The 14,109-nt window shown below is 52.1% G+C and overlaps 1 protein-coding gene across 3 annotated transcripts in view; it reads right to left on the bottom strand.

Annotated features, from left to right (window-relative positions):
* The window catches only part of Prkcd (protein kinase C delta), a 31,016-nt gene extending 17,284 nt beyond the window's left edge, over positions 1-13,732 (bottom strand). The window contains exons 1-2 of one of the 3 annotated variants that reach the window (XM_070018526.1): positions 13,526-13,648; positions 10,021-10,137 (exon numbers count right to left, since the gene is read on the bottom strand). The gene's annotated coding sequence lies outside the window, so the exon portion shown is untranslated. Of the gene's footprint in view, positions 1-10,020; positions 10,138-13,525 lie in introns of those variants that run through there. The other 2 variants (XM_070018527.1, XM_070018525.1) reach the window with 2 other exon arrangements.
* Between the last annotated feature and the right edge of the window lie 377 nt (positions 13,733-14,109).

Here is a 14,109-nt window from a genome sequence, read left to right on the forward strand (position 1 = left end):
CCTCAGTAATCCCATCTTCCAGTTCAGGCCCTTGGTTCAGGGTTGTCATGTTGATTAGAACCAATGTCAACCTAAAAGCCTCAGGAGGGTCCGCTTGTCCTCATCCCCTTAACTGACAGTGCCCATCTTTCACCTATGCACCCCCTTTTAGTCTACAAAGTATACTCATATTCCCCACTGCATTCCTTCTACCTGACCACCAGCCTGAGGTCAGTTCCGGTTTTCCCACTTCTCAGACAAGGAAACCAAGTCTATAGGAACACACAGCAGCTTATCCTGGAACACCAGATACTTCATGCTCCTCCTCCTCCTATGGCCTAGGCAAGGCCCTAAGGTCCCCTAGCTTCCCTTGACCCAAGGTTGGCTAACAGGAACTACATGGTGACTTCCCAGGGCAACATAAAGGATGGTCAGAGATGCCCTAGGAGGGTAAAGCAGGGCCCCGCCTGCCTTCTGTCTTACACTCAGAATAGCAGCTGCTTGTAGTTAGAAGCCACTGAAGGGAAAACCACAACCACAACAGGGCCAGGCTTCAGCCCTAAACCTGCAGCCAGGCCACAGTGCCATGAGCACAGGGGATCCGTGGTCTTCGTGGGCTGTTAGGGGCTACCCAGCAGTAACCCTAGGGTCAGATCACCTAGTCCTGACTGCCTAGGACTAAAGGTGGGACAGGACTCTAGCCTGTTGCAGCTAACCTCTGGCCCTTAATCATACTATTTAGACCTCAGGATGGAGACAGACAACATGAGCTGGCATCTGCCTCCCACTGTACGACTCTGAGAGAGGTCCTCTGGTGCCTAATACACACTGGACAAAGCTTAACCACCTATCTGGCAGGCCTGAGCAGTGGTGGAAAGGCAAGGATGAGGGGTGAGACAGCAGCACAAAAGCAAGGTATGCCCCTATTTACAGCCCCCATACAAATAGGCCCAGACTTACAAGTCCCCAAGGAAGGCTTAGCCCCAGTCTCGTTGCTACTTGCAGGTCCAGGGTGATGGCAGGCTAAACCCCACACAGCCCTCCATGGGGACCAGCCAGGCCTTTCTCACTGTCTGGGGTTCCTAGATGCTATGATCTTGCTAATCTACCTAGCAGCAGAAGCAACCCTGTGAGGCAGAGAACACTAAACTCAGTCAAACAGCCTATGTGTGAATCTCAGCTCTCACACTTCTGAAAAGGGCTGGCCTTTCCTGAGCCATCAATGTACCAGATTAGCCTTGTATTATGTTAGCTCATATTTTGCCTTATAACATCTGAAAGTGGGAAATTGAGGCTTACTTGCCCAAGGGCACACTGCCAATAACTAGTAGAAAGGTTTGAACCCAGGCCTGTCTAATGTTGCAGCTCATGTTCTTTTACACCATATCAGGAAGAAGAGATGAAAGGAGAGAAGAGAATAGAGAAGGAGATGGGGAAATGTGCTAGGAACAGCATGTAAAAATCCATACACGAAAACAGAGAAACGGGTAAGCGTGCCAGGTCTCTTGTACCTGACTAGTCTATTCACCCATCTGCATCTCCCTCCACTCAGAGGGGGGTCCCAGGACTGTCCTTAGGATCCTCCTCTCCTTCTGCACATTAAAAGCAGTACTGACTCCTGAGTTGCTGTCTTCTGTCCTGCCTAGTACTATCTTGAACTAACCTCCAGTTCCCAAAACCTGGGTAACTGTTGCTGGAGACCAGCAAGTGGAATGGCACTAGGTAGGCCAGAGCAGGCAGGTGACCTCCTCTGGGGCAAACAGAAACCTGTTCCTAGCTAGCCGTGGGCAGTGGACAAGGCCAGTCTCGAGATGACAAATATGACTGTACTATTAGACCTTCCAGAGTGGCCCCTAGAGCAGATCTTCACGTATGCTGTTAGGCAGATGGGAAGTTGCAGATTCCTGCACATAATGGTGTGAACCAGCAAGGAAGGCTGGCCACCATCAGGAGCAGAAATGTACTTGCTGATTTTTTTTCCTAAATCATGTGTAACGTCTTTGACACAATTATTTCAAAAGCTAAAAATGAAACCCACCAGGTAAAAATGTCTCTAAGAGATGGACCTTCAGGGACTGACAGTGTACAGTGGGAAAAACTAAAGCCAAAGATCTGCTTCCAGGTCCCTCATCACTCAGCTCCAGCCTTATTACCTCTATCTAGTTCCTCCTTAGTACTCAGTTCTTCCTTGCAGGCCACAAGGTGATGCCTAAGGGGCAGAAGAGTAAACAAGGGCTGGGTATGGACAAGATAAGTCTTGGTCAGGCTTCTGGGGGAGAGCCTGTGAGCAGGTTCAGTTAGAGATCAGCCACAGTTCCTAGTGGAATGTAGTCAGTTTCCTTTGAATAGTATGCTAGCAAGCAGGAGGATGCCCTCATGCCATCTCATGCAGGTCTTTCCCATACATACCAATCTAACTTTGAACAAACCCTTGCTACCTATGGAAGACACCACCTGATGCCAAACAAAACTGGATAGAGAGAGAAGCAGAGTGAAGCCCTCTTAGGGGGGCAGCCCAGCCTGGTACACAGGCCTTGAGGGAAGAATAAAGGAGGGAAGAATAGACCTGTAAGTCTAGTCAGGAGTCAAAGTGGAGTGAGAGGTAGTATGACCAGCAAGAGGGAGCAGAGAGGGCCCTGACAGTTATGAAAGGACAGGGAGCGGACATGGAGAACTGCCAGGCTGGGCAGGCAAGTGGGAATAGCTTGGCTAGGAGGCTGGCCTCCCAGATGGCTTTCTCAAGGCCACAGAGGTTGCACAACCCAAGAAATGAGAGTAGCAGGAGGAAAAGATGTAGAGGAGCAGCAAGCCCCTTCTGAGGCTCTCCCCAGGTCGGGCATGCTTCCCACATTGGTTTTTCCCTAGGAAAAACCTGTGCTGGCCTGGGACTCCTCAATGCTCTGCTACCTCACACAGACCAACCACTGCCATATAGTCTGCTTGGACTTTCCAGAGCTCTATTACTCCTCCCCTTCCCTGGCATTCAGTCTCAACCATTACCACCTTTGGAGATGACATTCTACCCACAGAGTGGAACTCTTCAGCTCCCATTGCCCTTGGAGAAAGCCCAGACCTCAACCTAGGCATCCCACACCTTGGCCCTTACCTGTTTTTACCTCAAGCCCCACTCTAGCTACTCTGTGCCTTACTTTCCAGCTTTCCATGGCACTAGTTCCTTCGGCCAGAATATCCTTGAGTCCTCATAGGTATTTCCAGTCAGTTTGAAAGTCCAGGCCTGAATTTTTCTCCTCCCCAGGAAGCCAGGGGCTTCACTACCGATCTGTGTTGGTATCTGGCTACATAGCTAGCTGACTCTCAAAAATTCCACTACTAAGGGTTGGGGACATGGTTAAAGTAGTAAAGCACTTTTCTTGGAATGCATGAGGCCCTGGGTTTGATCCTCAGCATCTCAAAACAACAACAAAAAAACCCTGATTTTACCTCATGTGGTGATGTACATCAGAAATCCCAGCACTCAGAAGGCTAAGGCAGGCAGATGGTAAGTGAAAGCAGTCTGGGCAAAATAAGAGAAATTGAGGAAGAAAGAGGAGACAGAGACAGAGACAGACAGAGGCAGAGATGAGGAGGGACAGGGAGAGAGGGGGGAGGAGGGAGGAAAGGAAGAAAGGAAGGAAGGGAGGGAGGGAGGGAGGGAGGGAAGGAAAAGAGAGAGTAAAAAGAGTAAAAAAAGAGAAAGGTTCGAGCTGGGCACTGGTGGCTCACGCCTGTAATCCTAGCTACTCAGGAGGCTGAGATCTGAGGATCGCGGTTCAAAGCCAGCCCAGGCAGGAGAGACCGTGAGACTCCTATCTCCAATAAACCACCAGAAAACCGGAAGTGGCGCTGTAGCTCAAGTGGTAGAGCGCTCGCCTTGAGCTGAAGAGCTGAGGGACAGCGCCCAGGCCCAGAGTTCAAGCCCCATGACCGACAAAAAAAAAAAAAAAAAAAAAAAAAGAGAAAGGTTCTATTGGAACCTGGAACCCAGTAGAAATCAGAGATGGGTCATCAGGGTGGTACACTCATACCCTAAAAAAATTGGAATGTGTTATCCTAAGACTAGAATGAAAGCTGGGGTCCTCTTCCCAAGAAAATGTACACATGGTGACACAATTAAGCCCAGCCTTAAGCCCAGCTAGTGAATATCACAGTGACAAGACTGATGGAATGCACAGATTGATGGGGAACAGCCATATAAATATGTGATTAAATATGTGATTACAGAGCATGTAAGACCAGCTCTTGCTCAGGCAATGAGAACAGGGGGTGAGAGGGCTAGGCTAGGATAAGGGTGGAGAAATCCACTTTCTGGGGAAGTTGGGTACCTTCAATCTGAGGGATCCTCAGGGAAGTCATAGCCTACCCTGCCAGAGAGTCTGCAAAGATCACAGGGGCAGGACTAGGCACCAGAGAGCTGCTAACAATTGGTTCACACCACCCCTACCTGCACATGTGGGGCAGGACTTCCTGAGGTCATAACTTATACAAGGCATAGGCTTCAAGTCACCCAATTGGCCCTCAGGTTGGGGATCCCTGGGCTCAGCCGGAGGAAAGGCTCCAGATACCCCTGAGAGAGGAACAAAGGCCTCTTCATGGCAGGAGCCTGAGAGAGCTAGTGCTGCTGAAGACAAGGGGACCTCTGTTAAGAGTCAGGGTGGGGGTTATCTGAACCTTTTCAAGAATAATCATAGACATGGTGCACACACACAGGCCTACAACCAATCCAAACACTGTTGAGTATGGGGAACCACTCAAAGTTGGACATACAGGCATACACACATTATGACAACTCAGTGGCACAACACACACACACAGAAACATCTTTTCCCTTGTTAGCTCTCTCATGTCAACAAACATGCAGGCCCACAAAGACCACACCCAACCACACATACACATATGGCCACAGCCATAATGTTCACACAGGTAAAGGCACATTCAAGGCAGACAGAGATGATTATAGGAGCCTGGAAGACCTCTCACATACCTGACTAAAATCTGGCACCCAAATGTTTTTTTTCTACAGCAATGCCCTGGAGCACAATGGCTAGGGAGGGGAAAAGATGGGAAAGGCAGCTAGAAATCACACGAGAATAGGCCTAGCCTCTGAAGGAGGTCCAGAGTCCAAACTGTGTAAAGGAAGGAGTGGGCAGGTCTGGCATATCTCTGGGCAAGCCTCTGCCTGTCTATCTTGTGAACCCCGAGGGAAAGTTAACAACAGCTAAGGCCGAGGTCACAGGTAGCGGTCACAGGTTAGGCATATGGAAGGAAAGGAGTACTACAACTTCTGCTGGTGGGGACATCCCATACATGTCTCCATGAGCTCCAGGTTCACTAGGCAGAAAATGACAGAGCCAGGGAGAGAGAGGAAATAAGTTACCAGCTGCCTTCCCCTTCCCTGCCCAAGTGGCATGCGGAGAGCTGAAGGGTAGTTACATGTGGAAAGTGCTTCTCTATCAGTTTCTAATAGCACCTCTCTCTCCCACAGAGGGTGCCTAGGAGTTTCCTAACAGTTCACAATAGTAAACAACTGTTTTGTGTTTGAAAAAAGGCAAAAAGCCCCTAAGTGTTTTGCAGTTCAACCATCTCTCAGAGATGGACAGGGCCTAGATGATGCCTTCTCACTTTCAAGATCTTGAGAAAGCTAGGGGAGGCAGGACATTCCCAAATGGTAGGCTATCCTCCCAGGAGGCAGGGTGGGGGGTGGGAGGGGGAGAGCTAGTGAGCTTGGGCCTGAGTGGGTTGAATAGGTCTAGTTCCAATCTGTTGCCCTGAGAACTTGGCCAAGCCTTTACTGTGTCATCTGTAATATGGGGCCAATGTTGCCCACGCACCATACACAGGTCCTGGCACATAAGTCAGGACACCAACAGAAGCCATCATCATCTTTATCACTACTGCCATTCCCAAACCTGGCCCTCTCCCCACTCACCCACTACCCATCTGGTAATCTTTAGGGCTTCCTTAGGTAGTGGGAAGAGACACTCGTCAGCCACTCTGTGTGGGGTACTCTGTTCTGCCTGCTGCTGCAGGAAGGATCCCAGCTGGATCAGCCAAGTCAGCCTAACTCTACCAGCAAAGCCCAGGTTCACAGCTGTCCCTCTCAGTTTTTCCCTGTCTTAAAAATGGAGAGTCCTAAGCTTTCTCAACTTTTAATACTCAAAGACATCCCTGCCTCCACCAAGAACACTCCCCCCCCCCCCCCTCCACACACACAGCTTCCTTCCCCAGAGTCCAGCAGCCCACATCATGCAGACATCTGATCCAACCTTGGACATTCACTGCTCCACAGGCCTGTTTACCCAACATGGCCAAAGACATGATCCAAAGCTTCCGGGGCTGTTGTGAAAACAGCAGCTCAGCCACCACAAGCCTCTCTCCTGGCACCCACACAGAGACCTTCGAGGGACAGCCCTCCCATCCTATACCTGGGGCCTCCCAAGCTTCCCCACTGCAGATCTGCTAAGCTCTCTCTCTCCTGCCCTAATACTTCTGCCTCTCAGGTGTTTCTTTCATCCCAGACCCTCCTGAACTCCAGGCTTCTGGCTCTACCTGTCTTCCTACCTCACCACATGAATGATTCTAGAAGTTTTCAAATCTGCCCACAGCAGCCTACTGATGTTCCCCTTCCAAATGTCTTCATCTGCTAGGAGCGCCCACGCTCAGGCAGCCGTCAGGCCAGACACCTGGGGCCAGTTTTCCGCCTCCCTGCCTTCCCCACACAGCACACTATTGAGTCCGCTTCTGCAGTGAGCCTCCAGACCTCTCCTCCTCCACCCTCAGCGCTGTTCTGTCCACCCCCGCCCCCAGGCACCTGCCTACTGCTCTCCAGCCTCCATTCTGCTGCCCCCTCCCTCTTAAGACAGTGAAACAGACCTTACTGCCCCTGCCTAAGCCCCCAGTATTTCCCACTAGTCATGGAAAAAGTCCTACAACTTGCCCTCGGCATCTGTCCTCCCCTCACTCCTGTGCCCTAGCCACAAGGAGCCCTTTTCAGTTTCCTGAACTGCCAAGTTCCTTCCCACCAAGGAGCCTTTGTGCTTGCTTCTGTCTTTCTGTCCCCCAACCCCTGCAGTGGCTCCTTTCCATTATTCACAACAGAGGCTCAGAGCAGCCCAGTCTACTGCTCAAGGGTACACAGCCAGGAAAAATTAAACCAGGGTCTGTCTGATACCTGCAGAGATCCTTCCCCTACGGCCTCACTCATACTCATAGCCAGGCCCCTGAATAGCTCAAGCCCTCCAGCCCTGCCTGCTATAAGAACACCTTTAACACTCTTTAACCACTCTTAAAAACCAAAGACCTCCCATATCAAAGGTCAGAGCTCAGCCCCATCCTCACTGGGCTAGGAAGGCTTCTATTAACAACTATCAAGGATATACCATAGATGTTGATACTCCCACACTTTCCCAGTCCCCATCAGTCCCAGATGCCTGACCATTTCTCCAGCTCAAAGGCAGACTTCAGGGGTAGGATTGGTAGAAGGACTCACCAATCACCCCTCATTTCCCAACCAATTCTCAAAGCCCAACATCCTACGGGGCAGGAGGAGGGAGAGGGGGTAGAGCAAGGAGAAGCTGAGAGAGCACAGAGCAGGTAGCAGGCAGCTGCACACTGCGATTCCCTTCCCTGCATCCATTTGTCACGAGATCTATTTTCCTCCCTTTGAAAGAGAATGAGGGGGAGATAAACAGGAGGTAATGGGCACAGCTGCTCCCTCTAGAGCTCTTTCCTCAGAGAACACGGAATCTATGAACCAACGGGTACCCTTTCCATCCTCGGCATTGTTACTGAAGGCAGAATTAGGAGCGGCAAGCAGAAAAGCCAGAGACCTGACTTTTCAGCTCAACTCCACAGCCACCTGCTCTTGTGACACTAGGTCAGTCCCTAGTCCATTACACAATAATGATGCATTCTCATCACCATTTGCTGGTTTTTATCAGTTAGTATGAACCAGACACTAAGTGTTTTACATGATTGTAGTTTCTATTTTCTGAACCTTGATGGTATGCCAAGTATGGTGCTAGCTACTTTGCGTACATTGCTGTTTCCCCAATAACCTTATAAAGATGGGTATTATCATGATCTAATTTGTCAGATGGCAAAACTGAGGCCCTGAGTGTCAAAGCCATTTGTCCTGGTTCATTCATGCAGCAGCTTAGCACCACCTAATCGCTCAGATTCAACCCAGTCATTGCCACTCTCCAGAGGCTATGCCTATTAGAGTTCATGCTCTGGAATTTCAGCTTACAAGCTCAGCCCCAGGGAGAAGCAAGCATTAAGGGGGGGCTGCTGAGGACTTCATGGCCTTGGCTCCGTCGTTCTCCTGGAGCCCCTGACAAGTCTGGACAGCTCTGGCATGGAAAGCCTGGTCAGTTGGCCTAACCCACAGGCCAGACACTGCTCCCCTTGGGAGGCAGGGTTGGGGTGGGGTAAGCCACAGGCAGAGACTGGTCAGTCCCACTCTGAAACCACTTCCTGGGCAGCCTAGAGGAAGTGAGCCTCCAGAAATGCCTTGGACAAATGAGACTCTCCCCTGGGCCCAGGCCTTGGAAAGTAAATCCTAAGAGAAAAATATCCTTTCTGCCTCTCAGACTTCAGAGTACTGCAACCCCACTCTTCACAGAGAGAGAGACAGACAGACAGACAGACGACCCTCCCCCCCCACACATACACACAGACGTATTGGGGGAAAAGGAGCTATAAGACCCCCTATTGCCTGTGAGCACCCTGGCCCCATGACCAAACAGCCCACTTACTTCCTCCTCTGTGGCAGCAGCCACAAACGGCCTGGAGCAGCTGACAGCCCCTCCCCCACACCCATGCCCCAGATCTCCCAAAGTCAAACCCCTTCTTAGCCTGGTAGACTGAGCTAGGTAGGAAGAGTAGCTGTTAGATGCCTGGCAGAACTCACCTTCCAGTGTGGTCCACCCCCTTTTGAATCCCTGGGATCACAGCTGTATCTGGAACCTCAGTGTAAATGCCAGACTGTGATCCTAACCAGGGCCCCCCATCCAGGCCTGGCATGGGACCCTGTGATGTGTGTGAGAAGTCATGTGAGTGTCTGGTGACCAAGGTAATTGTTTGTGTATGTGTCTGGGTATACCCACTGAGGTAGATGAGAATACCTGTATCCACATGCAGGCATTGTGTGTATAGGGTACAGTACAGCCTGGCTTTCTGCACTCCTGAGTGAGCACATGTACATCTCTGCCAGCTAGCCAGCCAGCCAGCCAAGTGATGTTTGAGAGTTTAAAGTAGGTAGGTTCCAAAGCTAACTGAACTCTTTAGGGAATGAGGTTGAGTGATGGGAGGGAATGGCTAGTCTACCTCAAGCAGAAGGGATACCCAAGCCAAGGACACTTCCTTCCCTCCCTACCAGGTTTTGGCTAAGATGAGTAAGCAGAAGACCCAATGAAAACCCTGTCCTTGTTCTTCTCCCAGAGGAACAGAATTAGGAGAGCCTGGACTTTCTTCCTTACTCAGAGTCAGTCCCAAAGGAGCCTATCCTGCGTGGGTGTGCTCGGAGACACGCCTACTGTGCTAGATAACTGGCCAGCACTGGCTTGTGGAAGGAGACCACCTTCACCATTCTCATGCCCGTCACTCACTAGGTTCCAGTGCACATGTGCCCTTCCCTCCCCTCACACATGCTAGAGCGCTAAATCCTTAATGTATTATGCACAGGGCTGTTTTCTTTCTCTCTTATTCTGTGTTTTGTTTTGTTTTTGGTGGTGAAGTCCAGATGAACCTCAGTTTCCTTGTATGATTAAGGACAGTTTGAGGCAGATGCAAGAGGCCATGGGAAAACTGACACATCCACACCCAACCCATGGCTCACATGCCACTTTCTAACTAACCAAAGAAGTATCACCATTCCTATCCCTACCACCGGTGGGCCCTAGTCCCCAGTCTTCTAAGCTAAGGCCAAAGCTTTCCCTGGACCATAACCAGGTTCCAGGCAGCAAGCCCCTCAAAGACAATCTAAATGGTCATCTTGGCTCCCAGTGCCACACTCGAATCAAGAATTCTGCATGCCCCTCCTACCTGGGGTTCCCAGCTCCTTCCAGTCCTTGGTCCTGGTGGTTCCTGCTGCCACTGGTGTCACTGAGCAATCACCAGTAGAAGCTCCCTGACCTTCACTTCGGCCAATTCCCAGCAGAACTGTAGGGACAGGAGAAAACAGCTGAACCAGGAGGCACAACCAAATAGCCCCCTAATCCATCAACATGGCTGACAGGCCTGGCTTAGCCTTGCCTGACTCTTGTAACTGGAGTCCTTCTTGACTTTCCTTTCTCTTCTGTGAACAGGGTACTAAGACCAGATTTTTAGGGGTACTGTTTATGTGTGTATATCGTGTTAAGGACTGAAACACTGTGTCCCTGTCCTTGGAACATTTCCAGCCTAGAGAGGAGGCCAGCAGACACAGAAAAAAAGCTATTCTTGACCCTCTTTGTTTTCGAGAGGCTGCCTTTAGGGTCGGTCCTAGGGTACAATCAGGCACCACTGTGGGTAATTCTTCACAGACTCTATTTTTGATGGGCGAAATACTCATTCTGGCTCACCCAATGTAGTGTCCTGACAGCTCCTGTGCTAGACCTATACTGAAGAAAACAAATGAATGGTGATGCTTTTTCATAACTTACTTTGTATTTTACAGTTCATAGGATCTTTACTATTGTGCCCATTATACAACTGAAAAAAAAAAAAAAGAGTCCTAGAGATAGACTGGAAGGGAGGAACGGCAGAAGCAAGAAGGTACGTAGGTCTCATGGCTAAAAGGCCTGGGAAGTTCTTCTGCAGTCCAGGCCAGGTCTTGGCAAAAGACCTCCTTCTTCAAGTAGGAGCTCCTCTTCCATCTGGAGTACCCCATCACCACTCTTTGGGGCCAGAGGCATCCTCAGACTTTTATCTTTTTGTCAGTGCTTTAAATTATTTCTAATTTTAATTTAAACTCCAATTAGCTGTGCCAGCTAAATGATGTCAGTGCCCTGTAGTCCCAGCTCTCAATCACCCCCCACACTACTACATAGACTTGGGGCTGCTGGGGGAGGGGGCTATCAGGTTGTCATTAGGGCTGAGCAGGGCTGAGTCCTGGAGCACTTTGAACATAATCCTCTCCCACAAGCTGCTTGCTGATCATGGGGGTGGACAGAGCAACAGACACATTGTGGGCAGGAAATGGGACTGGGGACTATCTAGGCCTTCATCAATCCAAGCTTCCAAGAGAATGGGGACACACAGCTGGGAATGGTCAGCAAATAAAGAGTTTGAATATGCTGCACTGTTGTGGATCAAGGATTCACAAAGTACCTTTAACATAGGACCTCTAGAACCTCACAATTCTTTCCATTCCACAGACAAGGAAACTCAGTCACAGAGAGGCTTGCCTTGGGTCTCATGCTCTTAGGTATGGCAAGTATTTGAGCCTATGTCTTTCTTGGTCCAGAGCCTGAGGTCTTGGTCACAATACTACAAACCCCAGGACTTGCCTGAGCTTTCTCCCATCTCCTCAGGACCCACAGCTGGCCTTGTGAATCCAGAATGCATATCCACAACCTCACATTCTCCCGCCAGCTCACACACTCACTGGGACTCTCACCTCCCCTCTTGGCACTGCCACACAGACCTTCCTGCCACTGACACCCACACCCAGTCACTCTCAGTTCCCCACAATCACAGTCACTCCCAAAGCATACACTTGCAGTTTCATATAATCCCCTACCAGTCATGTGTTCCCACCATAGCTACCATACATTCTCATTACCAGTGTTACCTCCAGCATAGTCCTGTCACATGCCAGAGCCTTCATCGCATTCTAGAGCCAGATACTACCACTCCGACACCTTCACATCGTTTTCCCTCTCCACGTCTCTATCTCTCTGTCTTTCACTCTCATTCGGTCTCTCTCATTCTGTCTCTTTCTCTTTCTCTGTCTTTGTCTCTCTGTCACACACACACACACACACACACACACACACACACACACACACACACACACACACACACACACACACACACACACACACACACACACACACACACACACACACACACACACACAGCTGCCCTCTGCTGGCCTGGCCACCACACCCCAGACTAGACCACAGCAGGAAGGAACAAGGAAACCTAAAGGACCGGTTCCCTCATTCTGGACCAGCTCAGTCTGGTCATAGCAGCTCAAAGGGATGATGAGGGACAGGTAGAGAAAGGGGAAGAATTAAACATGAATGTGTGCGCGCGCACACACACACACACGTACACTAATACGCTCACACAAGAGCCTAGTAGACAGGCAACCAAACACTCAGGGGCTCCCACAATTAATGGATCTAATGTCTTCATGGCCAGGTGATCATCATGATACACTCAGTATGCAACCCAGGACCTTTCAGATACAAGGGGACATACACCCATGGGCAGGCAAAGACACACAGAGAGAAGTCTAGTGACAACACACCAAGACACAGGGGATATAGTTGCAAAAGACACATACCAGACATATGCACACAGGTAAGTCACATTCACACAGGATGCACATTCACAGGGAAAGTCCCCAGTGACAAAGAACACACAACACACTCACCTACATGCCTAGATACAGGCAACACAGCAGAAGGAAACAGGGTAGGTGTATACAGGGTAGATGCCAGAGAAGGGAATCTTCACTCTTTCTTAAACCCTGCCGACCAGGTTTAAGTGGGGTCCTCAATGGGGTTCTCTTCAGCACAGAGGGGAGTTAGAAGTGAGAACAGTTGTGCTCCCTCTCCACCACGGACCGCCCAGGGTGCCCCCATCGCTATCTCCTCCCTTCCCCTTGCTGGGCCCCTAAAAGGACGGATCTGGAGAGGAAAGGGCAGAGGCAACACTCGGCTACCGGGGAAGGGGCTCAAAGGGGCAGGACGGAAAGTGTGTGTGTTGGGGGGGCGGGGGGGGGGAAATGGTGGCGTCTCGAGCCACGCCCAGCTCAAAGACAGATGGAGAAGACTCTGAGACGAGAAAGAGCAAGGAGGAGGCGCCGAGCGAGTCTGCCCTGGGACCCAGGGACCGGAGGCAAGAGCGGCGGGAGGCCTAGCCTTGGCCCCACGGCAGAGAGGAGCGGTGGCTGGGCTGGCAGGGGGAGGCAGGCGTGAGCTGGGGACGCGGCTCCGGGGGCGCAGGATCGAGGGGGCGGCGGGGCGAGTGGGGGTGGGGAGGCAGAGCACGCGGAGGGCGAGGGGCACACAGACCCGGAGAGGCGGACCTGGGGACCCGGAGGGGGAGACGGGCAGATGGACGGACAGACGGACCATCCGAGGGGCAGAGGGCACGTAGGAGGGTGGCGGGCCGGGAGCGGACGAAGGGGAGGGTCTTGGCCCCCACCGTCGAATAGGAGGACAGACGGACCCGGGTCCCGAGGAACTGGCGGGTCTTGGCGCGCGGCGGGACTCTAGCTGGCCGCAGCTCAGTCTCTCAGTTTCGGAAACGGGAACCGGAGCGGGAAGGGGGAAGGAAGGGACGCAGCGCACTCGAAGCAGCCCCGAGCCCGCTCCCGGGCCCGGTTCTCACTCACCTCCCGAGGCCAGGCCAGGCGCCCGTGGTCCCGGGGCTGGCTCCCGAGCTGCCCCCCACCCCCGCCGGCGCGCACGCGGACGAAGAACGGTGCGGGCCTCCCCGGGACGAGCTCGGCGCCGCTGGGTCCGGCCCGGGTCTCACCACCGAGGGCAGATGGCGGGGGTCGCTCGCGGAGCCCCAGCGGCCGCCGACTCTCACTCCGGCGCCACTGTACGCGGAAGTGCGAGGGGGCGGGGCGGCGCGACCTCACCCAGGTGCCGGCCTCGGCCCCGCCCCCGCCCCCGAGCGGGACCCGCCCCACAGGCTCCCGCTCCGGAGGCCACGCCCCCGGGAGCCACGCCCCCGACATCTGGAAGCCTGGGGTCCGGCGAGTGTCTCTGCCCTGTCTGTGCGGATCCCACGGTCCGCTGACCTCTCAGCCCTCTCTGGAACTTTTGTCCTCCCTCCCCACCGTCCACCAACGATGCGCAAACCAGCACTTAGAGAAGACCTCGTTTTACAGAGGAGGACGCTGAGGCTGGAAGGACACTTCCACACTGGAATCTACGAGACTCCTTGTGGGGTTCCCCGGCACCCCACGCC

The sequence above is a fragment of the Dipodomys merriami genome, unplaced genomic scaffold, assembly GCF_024711535.1.
Source record: "Dipodomys merriami isolate MVZ:Mamm:240054 unplaced genomic scaffold, mDipMer1.0.p SCAF_13, whole genome shotgun sequence".
NCBI lineage: Eukaryota > Metazoa > Chordata > Mammalia > Rodentia > Heteromyidae > Dipodomys > Dipodomys merriami.